This window comes from Medicago sativa, chromosome 4 (genome assembly GCF_051527215.1).
Source record: "Medicago sativa cultivar Bolivia chromosome 4, Bolivia_mono, whole genome shotgun sequence".
Lineage (NCBI taxonomy): Eukaryota > Viridiplantae > Streptophyta > Magnoliopsida > Fabales > Fabaceae > Medicago > Medicago sativa.
Genome location: NC_140752.1, coordinates 48,012,083 through 48,029,010, shown reverse-complemented (window position 1 = coordinate 48,029,010; position 16,928 = coordinate 48,012,083). Strand labels below are relative to the sequence as shown.

General features: G+C 32.9%; 1 long non-coding RNA gene across 3 annotated transcripts; it reads right to left on the bottom strand.

Annotated features, from left to right (window-relative positions):
- Positions 1-2,500: 2,500 nt before the first annotated feature.
- Positions 2,501-4,995, bottom strand: LOC146929443 (uncharacterized). Of its 3 annotated transcripts, XR_015006043.1 has the most exons (6): positions 4,838-4,995; positions 4,611-4,756; positions 4,460-4,524; positions 3,426-4,344; positions 3,103-3,181; positions 2,501-2,931 (listed from the first exon to the last, which is right to left on the bottom strand). It is a non-coding gene; the product is annotated as an uncharacterized LOC146929443 (long non-coding RNA). The 3 variants fall into 3 exon arrangements; XR_015006041.1 differs by having other exon boundaries at positions 3,103-4,344; XR_015006042.1 differs by lacking the exon at positions 2,501-2,931 and having other exon boundaries at positions 2,956-3,181.
- Positions 4,996-16,928: the final 11,933 nt, after the last annotated feature.

The window sequence follows — 16,928 nt, the reverse complement described above, 5'->3', positions numbered from 1 at the left end:
ACCTCACAACCAATATTATCAATAAACCAACCCCCATCCACCAATCCTACACCCTCTTTAACAATTAATTTATAACGGGAAAAAATAGTAAGAAAATTAGAACAGTCGAAACTAAGTGATTGAATTCAAGTGGTTAATGAGCTCTATCAAAAGACGAATCGTTCAGGAGAACTCAATGTCGATTCATAATTGGAACAATTTTTTGACTGACTTTACTAACTTTCGATAAAAAAAAAAAAATAATTTGAAAGAAAGTGGATATAGATATAAAATTGAAGAGCTTAGGTTGGGACTTGGGAATCTCCGACAACATTCCATCAACTTTATGGTCGCCATGATTTTAGCTTAAGATTAAGTTGAGTTCCCTCATTCTATCATTTTAGTTACATGCTACGACAAAATTTTCCAATAGGATTCCCTTGATTCATTCATTACTCAAATTACTGGAGCTTCAAAACTTAACAAACCTCTCACAATTATGACTGTAAAGTGCAGCACTAAACCTGAAGGCAATCGTGTCATAAGTTGGATATTTTGGTTTGTTCCCGTGCAGTGTTGGATGGATCACACTTGCCTTGAGCATATATTAATGCCTATTTGACTCTTAAGATAATAGCTAAAGCAACCCAAAATAGCACCACTATATCCCTAAATAAATCCGAGCAACATGTCTCAGCAAACCACAATTGTTATAATAGCACAAAAAACTTCGGTATTTGGAAAAATGGTAGTTTTTATATCTTTTATAGTACAAGTTTATGTTAAGAGTCTCACATCGGATAGGTGATGGTCTGCAATGTGTTTATAAATGGTGACAATCCACACCTCACAAGCTGGTTTTGTGGGCTTGTGTTAGATCCGACCACGATTTTTAAGTTGGTATCAGAGTTTGTCGAATTCAAGGGCTGCCTAAACCTATTCACGCACCAAGCCCAAGGAATGCTGAAAAATAATTAGTTTGGTTTGTTTTTGCAATATTTCTTTGCAGAATAATCAAACCGATGAAGATAATATTGATTTGGTTTTGTTCAAACTGTTGTCATTTTTAAAAATTAATAATAAACGGTTAAAATTTGGGTCTAACTCGTCCTTACAAAACCGACTTATAAGGTGAGGAACCGATTCGTTATACCTCAACTTGTTGAAGCAATAGTTCTGTTCCTTATAGTTTTCTTGCGTTTGAGTTTGATGAATTGTTAATAAAATACTATTATTTTGTGTAAACATGAACAAAAGACAACATGCATGTAGAAAGTATAAAAATCTATATAATTTTTTGCTATTGGAGTAAAATATACATGAATTGCTTAAGTATGATATAGGGATTTAGGTCCCATAAAAGACAGTTATGCAACTCAAATAAGTTACTAGCAATACCATTACATGTACATCACATCACAACAGAACTACAAGCAAAATGTTTCAAATTCACATCACCGCACACATAGAAAAGAAACGTTAGTCCAGCAAGAAATCAATACGTGAATTCTATGGAAATTAATTAATTCTTGTCGGCTTTAACAAATGTTATGAGTTACCTACACTGTGTGATTTATGGTTGTCACGAGGTGTTTGTGATCTCTTAAATTTGCATGTAACAACGACTCCTAAATAACACATTTAGTATCAACTTGCAGCCCGGTACTTGTCGGAATTATTGAGGTTTGTTATTTAAAAAAAATCATTTTTTTGGACAATTTATAGAACAATTAAGTATATATATATATACACACACACACAAATCTAAACAATAAAAAGATATTAAGAACACAATAAAAATATGAAATAGAGTATGCTATAAATTGCTTTAAAATAGTTGGACAAATATAATTTCTCGAACTATTGAACTAAAATCAATAGTATTTCATTCGTTTAAAAAAAAAATTAGTAGTATTTCATCCTGCATTTTGACCAAAGTTACAAGGAATGGCGTGGCAACACAGGCATGTTCAGGTTTTAATCAATTTTTTTTTTTTTTGACATAAGGTTTTAATCAATTTTAAAAAGAGACGTTTAAGCAACATACATTTACTACTACTTTTATAAATTTTCTCTTTCTATAAAATTCTTTATATATTAAGATATTTCTAACTAGATTGCTGGCCCGTGCTATCGCACGGGTCAATAACGAAGACATTACATGCATCAATCATAAGATAGAAGAAAATAGGTTCAGAGGCAATTATGGAGTAAAAAAAATAAAAGAGAATGAAGCAAAACATAGCTGACTTACGCAATAAGTACAATGTGAAGTGGAGTAAAAAAACAACTACCTAATATTTTGAAAAACTTCTTGGTAAACTACATTAGAGGTGGTTAGTAGCTTCTGTCTTTTGACAAACATATAAAATGCCTAATTGGTACTCTTATAAGCTTGATCATTGGAACCAACCATAAAATGCTCGAACACAAAACTTGAACCCTCCTCCAGGTGATCCTTAAAGAGTGAGATCAAATTTTTGCGTATGCTAGCTTGAATTTTCCCACACTGAATCATATATAAAATAAAGGGTATGCATCTCACACTATTGAAGAAAAGCAAATGATAGCTGAATACCACTGATAAAGATACAATCCATAATTAAGGAACACATATCATTTATAATCATTGAAACAAACAATCACCAATATTTCACCCATTAATCACCTTTACAACTCAGTGTACGAAATACTTAATGTATCTGCCATAAAATTAATATCATGGCCATCAGACCATTTATATTGACAGTAGAAACTAACAAAAGCCTATTATAGTAGTCATATTTGATTATATGCCATTGAGTTAGAAATTAATATCAATATAAAGACCTGCCTCCTCCGTGCACCAGCAGCTGCACTACCTACACCAAGCCAATGTGCTCCACATAATCTGCATTATTCAGAAGAAAAAATTTGCAATTTCCAGTGTATAGTTTATCTGCGACCAAAGTTCTATAATGAACAAAACTGTTTAGTATGCTTTAGGAATATGAAAAGCCATGAAAATCCCCAATCACATTGCAAGGTTGCACCTCTATAATCTCATTATTAATGAGACTCTATGAGTAAATAGACTAAACATAATATGTTGCGACAATCATGCCGATATTCAATTAAACTTACCTTATTAAATGCATGTGTTCATTTGGTGAGTGACCTCTCAAACCTCCACATTTGTCTCATTATTGCAAGGTATTTCTACCTAAGAAGGAAACCAAAACTTTTAAGTCTAGATTATTCAAGAGTATTGCCAAAAAGGAATCGCATACTGTAAGAAAGAAATAAAAGAACCGAAACTCAAAGCAAGGAAAGTGATTAACGAACAATCACAGTTGAAAAAAAGAGTCACATATGGGATCACATACTCGACAGGAATCACCTTGAGTGCTATCATATACATATTTAGCAAACACTAAAATTATTTCTATAGTAATAAAAGTACATACCTTTGAAATTGGTTATACTACCCAAACATTAATCCAAAGCAAGGGTGCAACGATGAAAGGAAGAACATGAAATCCAACTTCTAGATAGTATGTCAACAAAGCTCGCATAGTCATAAATTGGTAGAACAAATTAAGGAGTACGATATACTCCGCCAACAAAGTAAGCACAGAAGCAGTTGTACTAAGTCCACATATCATAGATCACATCGACGACAATAAATTTACTGGTTCTCACTTGAAGTAAAGGAAATATGCATAAATACATATGCCATGAAAATGTGGTTCAGCAGGATGAGAGACTGTTAAAATACATATGCGAATAAGGCATAATCAAATATGCATAATACAAAAATTTGCAGACACAACACAATTTCACAACCACCGCAGCAGAATTTAATAGCCCAACATAGCAAACTGAAGCAATGGCACAATAAAAACAATAAATTTATTCACCAGACACTCTTAAGTTAATGAAATCCACTTCTCCTCTAAACAGTCATAAAAAACATACCATGCCACCACTGCAAAATTTAATAACCAAATATACCAAGCCAAAGCAAAGGCGGTACAAAAACAATAATTTAATTCGTCAGACTCTTAAGATTTCAGTCAATTTAAAAAAAATGCTCATAAGAACCTAAATAAAAATCTGATTGAAAATTAAAATTGACGTTATGTAGCTATAGTTAAAAATCTGATTGAAGATTAAAATTGACTTATTTTCATAGTAGCAATTCATGAGTATGTAGCTATAGTTAATGTGATCAACTTCAATAAAAATACATCTAGAGAGAAACTTTACCCATAAGAACCTTTTCTTCATTAGATTCAAGCTAAACAATCAGATTCTCAAATTTCTCCTTCTCATTTTGCAAATGATTTGATGCTCACTTGCTCTCAAATTCTGTAAACGAAATACCTAACAAAAAAGGACACAACAAAATGAGGTTAAAATCTATAAAAAAGACAACAAAAAGGAAAGAGTAGAAATTAAAGTATCAAAGCAAAAGTAAGCATAAATCATTGACACTGACCTTGACATCTACCTCTTAAAATTGCGAATAACAAACTTCAAATCCAAAGTGCTTAAAATACCTGCCTAATTGTCAAACAAAAACCAATTAGTACCAAAAAAATATAATTTGTTTTCCATCAGGGTAAGTTCTTCAAGAGAAGAGAGTGAACCTGTAAAGAAGATCGAAATTGACGTAAACACAAGCATGACCAATATGGCTAAGATCATAAGCAGTAACACCACAAACATACATTCCCACTTACCTCAGTTAGTGTAAACACGCTTCATTGGTGATTTCTCCTTCTATATCATTTTGCTGACAAAAAAATAACGCAAAATAAAAATAAAATAGCATCAAATGTGTTGTTTAGAGATAATAAGAGAAAGGCATCATTACCCTTCAATTGATGTGACCGTCGCAGGCGACCTGCTGCTGCGAGCAGCATAACAAAAGTTTCTCAGCAGGAGACTATTCATTGAACACATGTCTTTCCGTTGTTGCATTGTAACTTCAAGCTGCTCAGACTCTCTTCAACTGATACGTGACATTAGAAAACTTATATGCAATTTAAATTTTATATTTTTAAAATGTATAATAGCATGGTTTTTATTTCAATTACCATTCTTAATCATTACATGAAGCTAAATCATACTATAACAACTTTTGCACCCCTGATTCTAGTAAGAGACCTGCTGCTACTTGTTCTAAAATCAATTAATTGGCCATATTTTACATTTTAAAGTTACTTGTTCGATTTAGACATGTGAACGAAACAATTACTTAAACACACACTTAGGCATTGAAGAATGAAAAAGGAGTTTAGACAACCAACAAATATGTAGCATCTTAAAAGATGTTGCACATTGTAGAGAATTATGAGCTAGATTTAAAATCTTGAAACAATTAAACTGTGCTAACTTGAAATTAAACACACACACACACATAGATTGATTTATTCAAATGTCATATAGTAATTAAGGACACTCACCGTACCATCTTGTGTAACCAAGGGATAATCAGAAGCACTAAGATTAATAAACCAATCCCATTGACATGTTTTAAGAAGCATTGCCATAGCATGAAGAGTAGTTGCAACTTTTAAACTATACATATGTTTAATTTCCTTAAACCAATCGCTGTGAACAATGGCCAAATAGAAATTAACTTCATAGACTATAGAAACCATAAATGTAATGCCCTATTTCTATTAAAGCGATAAAACACGCGAATATAACAAATATTCAAGAAATAGACGCTACGTCTCAACAAAAATCCAAAATCATCATGCATATATAAAATATCTCAACAGCACAGCGGATACAATCATATATCTCCAAGTCTACATGCCATGGTCAACATTACATCATCAAATAAAAATTCTCCAAGTCCCGACAAGTGGGCAAGTATCAACTAAATAAAAACAGAATCCCACAACAACATAAAGACACGACCACCTAATCAGAGCCTAATCCTACGACTCCAAACGATAACGGAGATAGCTCCCGCTATCCAAGCACTCACCAAAAGCAACTACTCCTGCACAACGTCTACTCATCCATACAGACAGGTAGGCGGTCAAAACCACTGGAGGTTAGCTTTACATCAATCACAATTAATAAATAACAATTGACATAAATGAATCAATTCAACCTCAATAGTTTGCATGAACAATAAATTTTCATATACATTCATACAATCATTCCAAGTATCGCAAGCAAGCATTTATCAACACTTATCACCAACAGACATCATTCCCATAACACAACAAGATCTCATTTTTATATGCAATGCACCTAAACTCGACACATATATGCATGTGGTACCATACAACAACATTAGATGTCAACCGCACATCTATGTAAGAGTACACCTCCTCTTACAAACAACTATGTAAAAGTACACCTCCTTTTACATTTCAACATACGACTCATATGATATGATGCATAGACATACAACGACGACCCGATAATGGACAACCTCAACATAACAACTATCAACGACAATGTAAAAGTACACCTCCAATTACATTGACTATCTCAACAACAATTGCATTATCAAGTATTCATGTCCACACATTCAACAAATCACGATTCAAATAAGAGTCATCAACATGGATCAACATACATCAACATCAACTACAAAATATCACAACAGTTCCATATACTCCTGATAAACCAAGCAAAATGGAGCAACACAACATTTCATGATAAATATCATATTCAACCTTCAACAATCATCCGCATATCCTCAATTAATCATGTAAAACCATTCACGAAAGATTTATAAGGTAGTTGGTTTAAAGGAACCATTTTCAACCAAGTTCGTCTATCTTACTACCATTTTCAAAATAATTCAAGCTATTGATCCAAAACCAAGTAGACAAGATCCAATGCCTCAACTAAGTATACATTTAGGCTACATATAGGTGCAGTAGAGTATACCTTGGCGTTTCACCGGCTAAACACGGCGAAATCATGAAATTCACAAAGTTCGTCTCACTTTATCACTTTTCAAGAAAATCCCGTTTTCAAAGCAAAACAAACTAAAACTTGATGAAACCAACCACATCCATTTTTAGAAATCATATAATCAGTACACAACCTTAACCCTACTTCAATTCCATGAGAAAAACGAGTTTCCGGAAAACTGACGTTTTGGACCATTTTTCAAAAGTTAAGTGAAATTCACAAAATCAAGTCCAATTCGATTCAAATGAAGTTCCAGTAGGTTTAAGTGTGCAAACAGAGGTTAAACAAGTTAAAAGAAACATTTTAGAAAGCCCGGATTGGTCCCTAAGTGCACGAAGCGAAGAAATAAAAATGGCTGAACTGGGTGTTGCACGCTTAAGCGTCCTCTGCACGCTTAAGCGTCCAACTTCCAGTAGCTTCTGGGAGTGTACGCTTTCAGTACGCTTTTGGCACGCTGGGTAGCTCGCTTAAGCGTCCTCTACACGCTTAAGCGTCCTACACCAGACCAGTTCAAAATGTTTCGGGTTTCAACCCCTTTTCACCCCAAAATCCCAATTTTGATCATTCCAAACCCCAAAACTTAATCCCAAAGATGTTTATAGGTCATATACACTTCAAAACACTTAAACATGATAAGTTTTGAGATTAAAACATCAACACCACAAAATTCACCAATTCTCCAAACTTCCACAACTTTCAACGACAACAACAATTCTCATCACCAATTCACCAATTCATGATACTCAATGCATCAATTCAACAACAACACATGTCAAGATAACAACAACAACATTTGAACATGAATTCATTCACAATTCAACAACCACAACTTTATTCATCATCAATTTCACATAAAAACACATCATGTTCATATATACCCATTTTGACATACAAATTCAACAACAACAACAACACAATTAACATTCAATTCATGTACATAATCATGTCATCAAAATTAAGCACGAATTTCTACAACCAAATTCAAATTAACCACTTAATTAAAGAATTAGGGAAGAACTACAACCATTAATTATGATTGAATTCTAACCCCCTTACCTTAATTCTTCACAATCACCAACTAAGACTTCACTTTAGCTCTAAAGACTTGAATCTCTAGCCTCCTCTAGCTCTCTCTAGATCTCCCTCTTCAAACCCTTATCTTCTCTTGCTCTTTCTCTCTCTACCTCTTCTTTCAAAATGAAAAATGATGGTAAAACCCTATTTTCCTCTAACACTAGAGTTTATATAGGTTCTACCTAATTGAGCTCAACTCACAATGCCTTAATGGGCCTAACCCATTACTAATCTAATTCAAAATGTTACTACTCACTTAACGGTAAAATGTAATAATAACGGTCACCTACCGGTAATAAAACAATTCACTACAACTCCCTATCACTTAGTAAAATAATAAGGCTCTCACTAAGCACTAAAAATAATTCTCAACAAAATTACTAAATTACCCCTACTCACAAAATGACCAAAATACCCCTGAGTCCAAAATGACTAAAATACCCTTGTAACACCGAATTCTACAACTCCCAATCAAAAATACACACAGAGGCAATTAATCACATATGATCACATATAAACACACATAAAAACAATTAAATTAAATCTAGCAAAAAATCGGGTTGTTAAAATAAACAAATTCAGATAAATTATTTACTGACATAAATAAGAAAAAAAAGGGGTTAACATCAGGTTTTGGTGAAGAGTAGGAAGAAGATATCCGGTTTTGAGAGTGAGAGAGGAAGAGGAGGAGACTAGTAATGAGAATGAGAAGAGAAGAGAAGTTATGTTGTGACTTCTCAGAGAGTTGATGGTAGGTAGATAGATAGATAGATAGATAGATAGATAGATAGATAGATAGATAGAGAGAGAGAGAGAGAGAGAGAGAGAGAGAGAGAGAGAGAGAGAGAGAGAGAGAGAGAGAGAGAGAGAGAGAGAGAGAAGAAAAGAAGTTTTGGAGCAATTAGTCCTGCAGTGTGCACCGTCCAATGTTTTCCACCAGAAGGGTAAAAAGGTAATTGACATACTAAATTGAAAAACATAGGGTTTTCCCTCCTCAAGCCATCAGTACAAATGCAAAGTGAATTCTAGGGCTAACTTGCAGATTGGTATTCCATTAATAATATTATGATTATTAACTTCCTTTTAAAATAAGAAATACATATAATAATGGAGAAATACATACTATCTGCTTCATCTCATGAAGTTTAAATATGAAATAATATTAATATCAATTTTGTGTTTACTTTTACAAAAATGGGAATTTTTTTTTGAAGGAGTATAAAAATGTGGTAATAGTTATCTTGGTCCTTGAATGTGTAACGAGGAACCATAATAGTTCCTCAATGTATTGAAACTTCAAAACAATTCGTGATTATGCACTATATAAGTCAAAATAGTCATTTACATTAAAATGATTACTTAATATTGTCATATTAATCCTCCAATATACATACTTATTGTGAATTTGTGATATCGGTCGGTATAAGTACATATTTACTGTCGTATCAGTCTCTATATCAAAATAGTTAATAATTTTAACGTTGAAAACTATTTTAACTCACGAAGTGTACAATCAGAGATTATTTTAAAATTTTGATAAATTGAAGAACTATTATAACTAGTCGTTACACATTTAGGAACCAAAATAACTATTAATCTTTGCTATATATAAAGAAAACAACTCATTTCAGCTCTTTTGGGCTGACTTTTTCTCTTTCCAAAATTGCCTTCAATTTTTAATACAAATAACACATGTAAAAAATAGATAAGAATAAATTTAAATATTAAAAAAATGTAACAAACACGATATAAATATATATATATATATATATATTTCTCCTTTATTATTTAAAAAGTGTAACAAACTAGATGAGTATATTTATACTTACTTTTTCATTATCACAATTATACTCCTAAAAAACTTTTTCTATAATAAATATCGTTGTTGGTGTCATTAAAAAAAATTAGATTATATTTTTTTTTATATTGTTGGTGTCATTGAAATAAATAATCATGATTAATTTAGTTTGTTATAACTTGAAATCAACAAATATTTATATTTTTAGTTTTAATCCAAATCAAAATTTCATAAAAAAAGCACCATTAATCATGAGTATACTGATGAAATTTTCATAAAAAAACATTGATACATCATATACATATATGAAATTTCATAAAAAAAACTAAATTATGAGTATACTCATACACATATATGAAATTTCATAAAAAAAATCATATGTGTATGTGTATATGATGTATACTCATACAAATAAAAAAATCATGAGTATACTCATACACATATATGAAATTTCATAAAAAAACACCATTGATACATTGATACACATACACATATGAGATACATCCATATGCTGTATACTGATACATTGATACACATACACATACACAAAATCTTATATTTTCAAACATTAACGCAATACGTGAGTATACTGATACATTGATACACATACACATATAGATGTATCTCTAAACGCTTAGTTTTATATATTTTTAGGAGTATATTTTTAGCAGTTGGTACACAATTTTATAGGGATCAAAACATATTTAACTTTTTTTAAATAGGTATATATTTTGTTAGCAACGCCACTATTCCAAATGCTCCCATTTCTTTCGACAAAAAAGAAAAGAAATGACTTTTATTTAAGAATTTGCCCAGACTATAAGAGAATTTCATCACTAAAGCATTTTTTATTTATTCTAAAAGGAATAGACTGGCCATTAATTGCTGAGTCATGCATTGAAACGGCTAGTCATTTTCACGAGTCCAAAGTGCGCATAATATCATATTCATAGGAGTAACACGAATATCCACCAGCTTTTTATAGTGTGGCTTTAACTTTTTATTTAAGGGTTAATTATGTTGTTGGTCCCTATAAAATTGCGACCTTGTAAGTTTAGTCCTTACTTAATTTTAATAGCATTTTTAATCCCTACAAAAAATTTCTACACTTAATATTAGTCCTTACTCAATCTAAATTTGTTTAATTTATGCTTAAACTCTTAAGTTTTTCAACAATTTTTTACAGGCGTGTTAAGAACGTTATTAAAAGGTCCTCCGAAAAAAATATCGCAAAAATTTGATTTCTACGTCCATATTTTTGTTACTTATATCTTAAACTTTTGTCGTTTTAAAAAATTCATATTTAATTTATTTCATGTTAAAAAATTATAGATTTTAGTAAATGAACCTTTCATAGTGTTTTAAACTTGTATAAAAAGAATCGTTAAAAAATTTAAGAGTTTAAGGATAATTAAACAAAATTTATTTTAGCAGGGACTAAAATTATAAGTACATTTTTTTTGTAGGGATTAAAAATGCTATTAAAATTAAGTAAGGACTAAACTTACATGGTCGCAATTTTGTAGGGACCAAAAACATAATTAACCCTTTATTTAATTAACAAGTTTTAACTTTTTTCAATGAATATGCATATAGTTGGTTTGGTAGATACGGCTGTTTTGTTTTTTCAATTTTTCTACAACTTTTTATAAATGTTTTTATTTATGCTCTCCATCTTTATAATAAATCGTCCAAAAGGTACGCCTTTTCCCTGTATCATATTGCTTTATAGATATGTGTCTATATATATTTGTATATAAAATAGTTTATGCACAGTGCTATTTTTGTCTACCAACTCAAACTATATATCATACATACATCTTTGAATTCACAATATATTTAGTAGAGGCGGACTTTAACATAGATTTAAATGAAGTTTTTACAATTTTTTCTTTTTGACATGTCCCACAAAGTGCATCTGAGTGATAAATGTCTGATAAACTTCTGACCAGTTGTAATTTGCTAGGCTTAGAGATTAATCTCCAGTTAGCATGTCCTAACATTCTTTGAATTTTTTTTTTTGACCCTGTTCCCAAATAAAATTTCAAATCTGACCCTCTATCAGATTTATTTTCCAAAATGACCCACTTTCTATTTTTGTTGGTTTTTTTTTGTCGTTTTCCTCATTCCCGCCATTTGAAACGGCGGGAATGAAACGGCAGGAAGGAGTCCTCTCTACCACCTCCTCGTCCATTTCAGTCCTTATGCGGGTACTATTGGGTCGACCTTTCTTTAGTCTTCGCATGTTTGGATTATGGCAAAGCACGGGACCGTCGTATGGGAGCCAATAACTATTGTCGTTGACTACTTTGAATGCTGTGTTGTAGATGGAGTAAACACTCTCATTTTTTAACACAGCTAGAATAAGAGTTGTGTAGTCATGGTGAAATAAAGAACACGCGGCTATGACATGGGAACAAGGCAAATGTAAAGCTTGAAATTTCCCACAATCACACCACCCCGCTTGTAGGTCCACCTTGAAAGTTCCCATTGGCCTTCCCTCCCTGTAGTTGACGGTCTCACGGACTGAGAAGGTATACCTTTCTCGGTCAAACTGTTTGACATGATGGGTGTTGGACTTAACAATATCATCCTTAATCGCATTTTGGCAATATTCACTGTAACAGGTAGGTTGCGTGTTCCCTTAAACACAGAGTTCCACGACTCAACGATGTTGCTTGTCATGTGGTCCCATCGTCGACCCTCGTCAACGGTGTTGGACTTACCCAGACCAATCACAATACTCCTCGTTCAACCTACCAACACTTCCACGCATTGTAAACTATCCCCAAACAAGCTACGCACCTCAATGGCCAAATTCACAAACTAATACCATAGAAAGCCTGGTAGCAGGGTTTAATGACGATGACTTCGTTAATGAAATCTAGACCAACTCAGCTTCACAAGTGCAAAATGAAGTCACTATGGAAACTAATGATGATGCTGAAATTCCTGACGAGGATGTGGAACAGGAAGAGCACAAGAGGAAGAGAAAAACCAACGACCCGTACGAAATAAAAAAGATAAATTATGTGCTACGGGAGGTCATAATTTACATTGGTGTAAATGGTTTCCGCGGAGAAAGTAGTTTTTGTTTTTATTTCTTATGAAATTAGTGTTTTTAATCAAATAAATTAAATATATCATCATTATCATTAATATGAATTTATTTATTATTATTTGTGTTTTTATTGTACATATGTTGCCAAAAAAACAAAAAAAAATAATTCAGTCCCGCCATTTGAAATGGCGGTAATGGCAAAAAAGTTAAAAAAAGAAAGAAGTCAAACCTGTCATGCCTGTCACGCGCAGATAAGTGTCAGGGAAGAGGGCTCATTCCCGCCGTTTCAAATGGCGGGAATGAGGAAAACGACAAAAAAAACCAACAAAAATAGAAAGTGGGTCATTTTGGGAAATAAATTTGATAGGGGGTCAGATTTGAATTTTTTTTTGGGAATAGGGTCAGGAAAAAAAATTCACATTCTTTGCCATAGAAATTTCTCATCACTTACTGATAGAAGGCAAACTACCTTCTGATCCGCCAAACCAAAAATATTAATTTTGAAAACATTATTCTTCCTTTTACCTTTGAACACTAAGATTTGTTAGTGTTGTTGATCACTGTTCAGTTGCTCTTATCAAACATCACTTCATAACCACTATCACAAAATTGACTTATGCTAAGTAGGTTATGACTCAGTCCGTCAACTAACCAAACATTATAAATAGAGATAGAAGAGTTACCAACAGTCCTCATACCAATGATCTTTCCTTTTTGGTTTCCTCCAAACCCCACATTTCCTCCCTCTTTCATGGTCAGGGTTTGGAACATAGACTTTTCTCTTGTCATGTGTCGCGAGCAACCACTGTTCAGTTATCATGATCTCAGCTTTTCCATTCTTCTTAAGCATATCTGCAACATAAACAATTTCAGACTTAGGTATCCATATCTCTATGAGTCCTTTTGGGTTAGTTCTAAAGAGTTTATGCTTCTTTTGTGTCATGTGCCTAAAGTTATAAGACTTAGATTCATTCAAGACTCTAGGTTTGAAAACTTTTGGTCTTGAAATCATCTTAGTTTTAGATACTGAACTCTTTAGAACCTGAGCTTTCAAAGATCTTGATTATGACCTTATCAGAACCTTAGACTTAGAAGTCATTGGTTCTGGTCTCTTCAGAATATGAACTTTTGAAGTCTTGGGTTCTGGTTTGTTTAGAGCCTTAGACTTAGGAATCTTTGATTCTAATTTTTTCAGAATCTGGGATTCAGAAGCCTTAGGTTCTGACTGGTTCAGTACTTCAGTTTTGTCAGCTTTTGGCATAAAATAGGCTTTCAAACGTTTCTTAATGCAGTCAGAGCAAGATGGCAGGTTGGCTTTAGGTTTACCAATCTCTACAAAGCCAATTCCTTCTCTCTTGTTCCATATAGCACCATAAATCATGGAAGCTATATTGCTTATGTCAATTCCAGCACAATAAACTCATCAAGTGCAATTTCTTGCTAACTTAAGAGTTTATTAGACCACATATCTATTATTTTTCTAAAATATATGTTTTCTTCTTTCAACTATAAAATTGCAAGATTATAACTATCATTCTCTCTAGCCACCACGTCAAATTTTTCTTTTAAAATTCTTAACTCTTTTGACTTTCTTTGGTAATGACTGATAGGATCTTTGATAGTATCAACAAGTTCAGATCTAGTGAGTTTAAAATATACCTCATCTTCTTAAGCTTTTGGATCTTCTTTTGAAGCTCCCTTAGGAGTCTCTTTATCAGACTCATCAGCTTTGAGAGCCTTTGAAGACTTACCCTTTGACTTCAGTGCAATAGACTTGGATTTCTTAGCAGGTTCATCTTCACTGAGTCCTAACTCATGACAGTTGAGAGAACTCACAAGATCTTCAATACTAAGTGTATTCAAATATCTTGCTTTCTCTATATCTGTCACTTTAGGTCTCCACTTAGCAAGCAAGCTCCTCAGAATCTTGTTCACATGATCAACAGTTGAGTAGATTTTCTTCAAAATTTGAAGTCCAGATACCAGAGTCTGAAACCTTGAGAACATAATCTCAATGTTTTCATCCTCTTTCATCTTGAACATCTCATACTATTGAACTAGAAGATTAGCTTTGGTTTCTCTAACCTTCTTGTTACCTTCATAGTTTGAGCAAAAAAATTGAAGTAGTTGTTGCAGTTAACTTGTCACTTAACTTTAAGTATTCATTATGAGGTAAAGCATCACAATAAGACCTCTCACTTTGTGATGCTTTCTGTAGATCTTTCTCTGAGCATCTGTGAGTTTCTTTCTGTCAATAGCTACACCTTTTTCATCAACAGGAATGGTTATACCATCTTCCATGATATCCCAAAGACTATCATCAACACCAATGATATGACTGTACTTCTTACTTTTCACTTACACCACTAGTAGACATGTTTTTCTCATAATATTTTTTGTTACACTGTTAAGTGTTAGGAATAGAACAACATAACCATGCGCTCTAATGCCATTTGAAGGTGAGAAAAACACAAGAAGCGGGGTTGAATTGTGTTAACTTTTTCTTCTTTTTAACTAAGTTCAAAGTTCAGCTTCTGATAGAGTTCAAAATCTAAAACAATGTTCAAAGTTAAGTGTAGGGGATATAAAAGATATATATATATATATATATATATATATATATATATATATATATATAGAGAGAGAGAGAGAGAGAGAGATAGATAGATAGATAGATAGATAAGAGAAAGACACAAAGCAATTTATCTTAGTTCCTTCCACAATCCGGAAGTAGTCCAATCCCCTTGTCACTTATAAGAGATTTTTCACTATAATCACACAAGATTACAATTGCTCAAGCACGCAAGCAAGAGACTTCTTACAAACAAAGATTACAAAAAAAAATTGGATTGAACACTTGATATACAACCAGAGGTGTTCACAAAATACAACACAATTCATACTCTAAGACTTAAGAATTTCTAAGATGAGACAGTTATTAAGAAATCCTAAGGATTTTGTGCATATCGATTTTGATAGAGTATTGGCACTTGAAAAATATTGCAGAGTCTTGTAGTTTCTTCAAGTCTTCAATCCTTTATATAGAGGTTGAAAAAAGACGTTGAAGAGTGCCAACACATCATTAGAGTCGTTGGAGAATCTTGATCAAGCATCATTGTTTTATTGCTTGATTTGGTTAACATCCTATGAAGGAATGATTTTGAAACCTTTCCTTGATAAGGAATTAACTGTTCTTTTTCAAAGGAGACACATTTGTAGCTTCGTAAAAAGCACATAGGAATGTTGGAGGTAGTGGAGGTAGTGGTAATACAATTGTCCTTCAATGAAGATGGCATCCATTGACTCTCTGAATCTTTTGAACTATCATTGCAAACATCAGAACTACCATTGCTTGGCCTTGTAGTGTCTTCTACATCTTTGGATCTCAAACTACTCAGAATCTGGCTTTCAGAGTATGAGCATTCCACCTTCTGGGTTAACTTCAGAGTCTGACTAATCCAGCTTTTGATTTGTCATCAGATTCTGACTCCTTCAGATTCTTACTTGGACTTACGTTCTCTTGAAAATTCTTTGCACTACATTTGTTCTTTCATAACCAATACATGATTAAGACATTGTAAATTTTTGTCTATAGTCCTCGACACTTGAATAAATATTAGCATATCCAATTGATCTTTTAATACCTTGTATCATCAAAACTTAAGAGGCATTGTTTAAACTTATTTTGTTCCAGCAATATAATTTTCCACTTGTCTCACAAGTGCAGAAGGAGTCTGAGAAGATGCTAAAGCTGGAGGTGTTGATGCATGACTAGATGATGGTTGTGTTATAGGTACAAGACAATTCTTCTTAATGTGACCTCTTTGACCACATTGAAAGCATTCTCTATCGTCGTTAGAACAAGTTCAAGAATGGAATCTACCACAACTAAAACATGCTAAAGTTGTACCACTAGAATACCTATGAGTAAAAGTAGATCTCGTTGACCCCCTTGACCCAACCTATGACTTTGCACTGTACCATATGATTGTCCGCTAAAATTACTCTTCTGTGGTACTGATTTTTGTTGCCTTTGATGACCAAACATAGATCCACCACCACGATTAGAATAATTATTGTAAGATC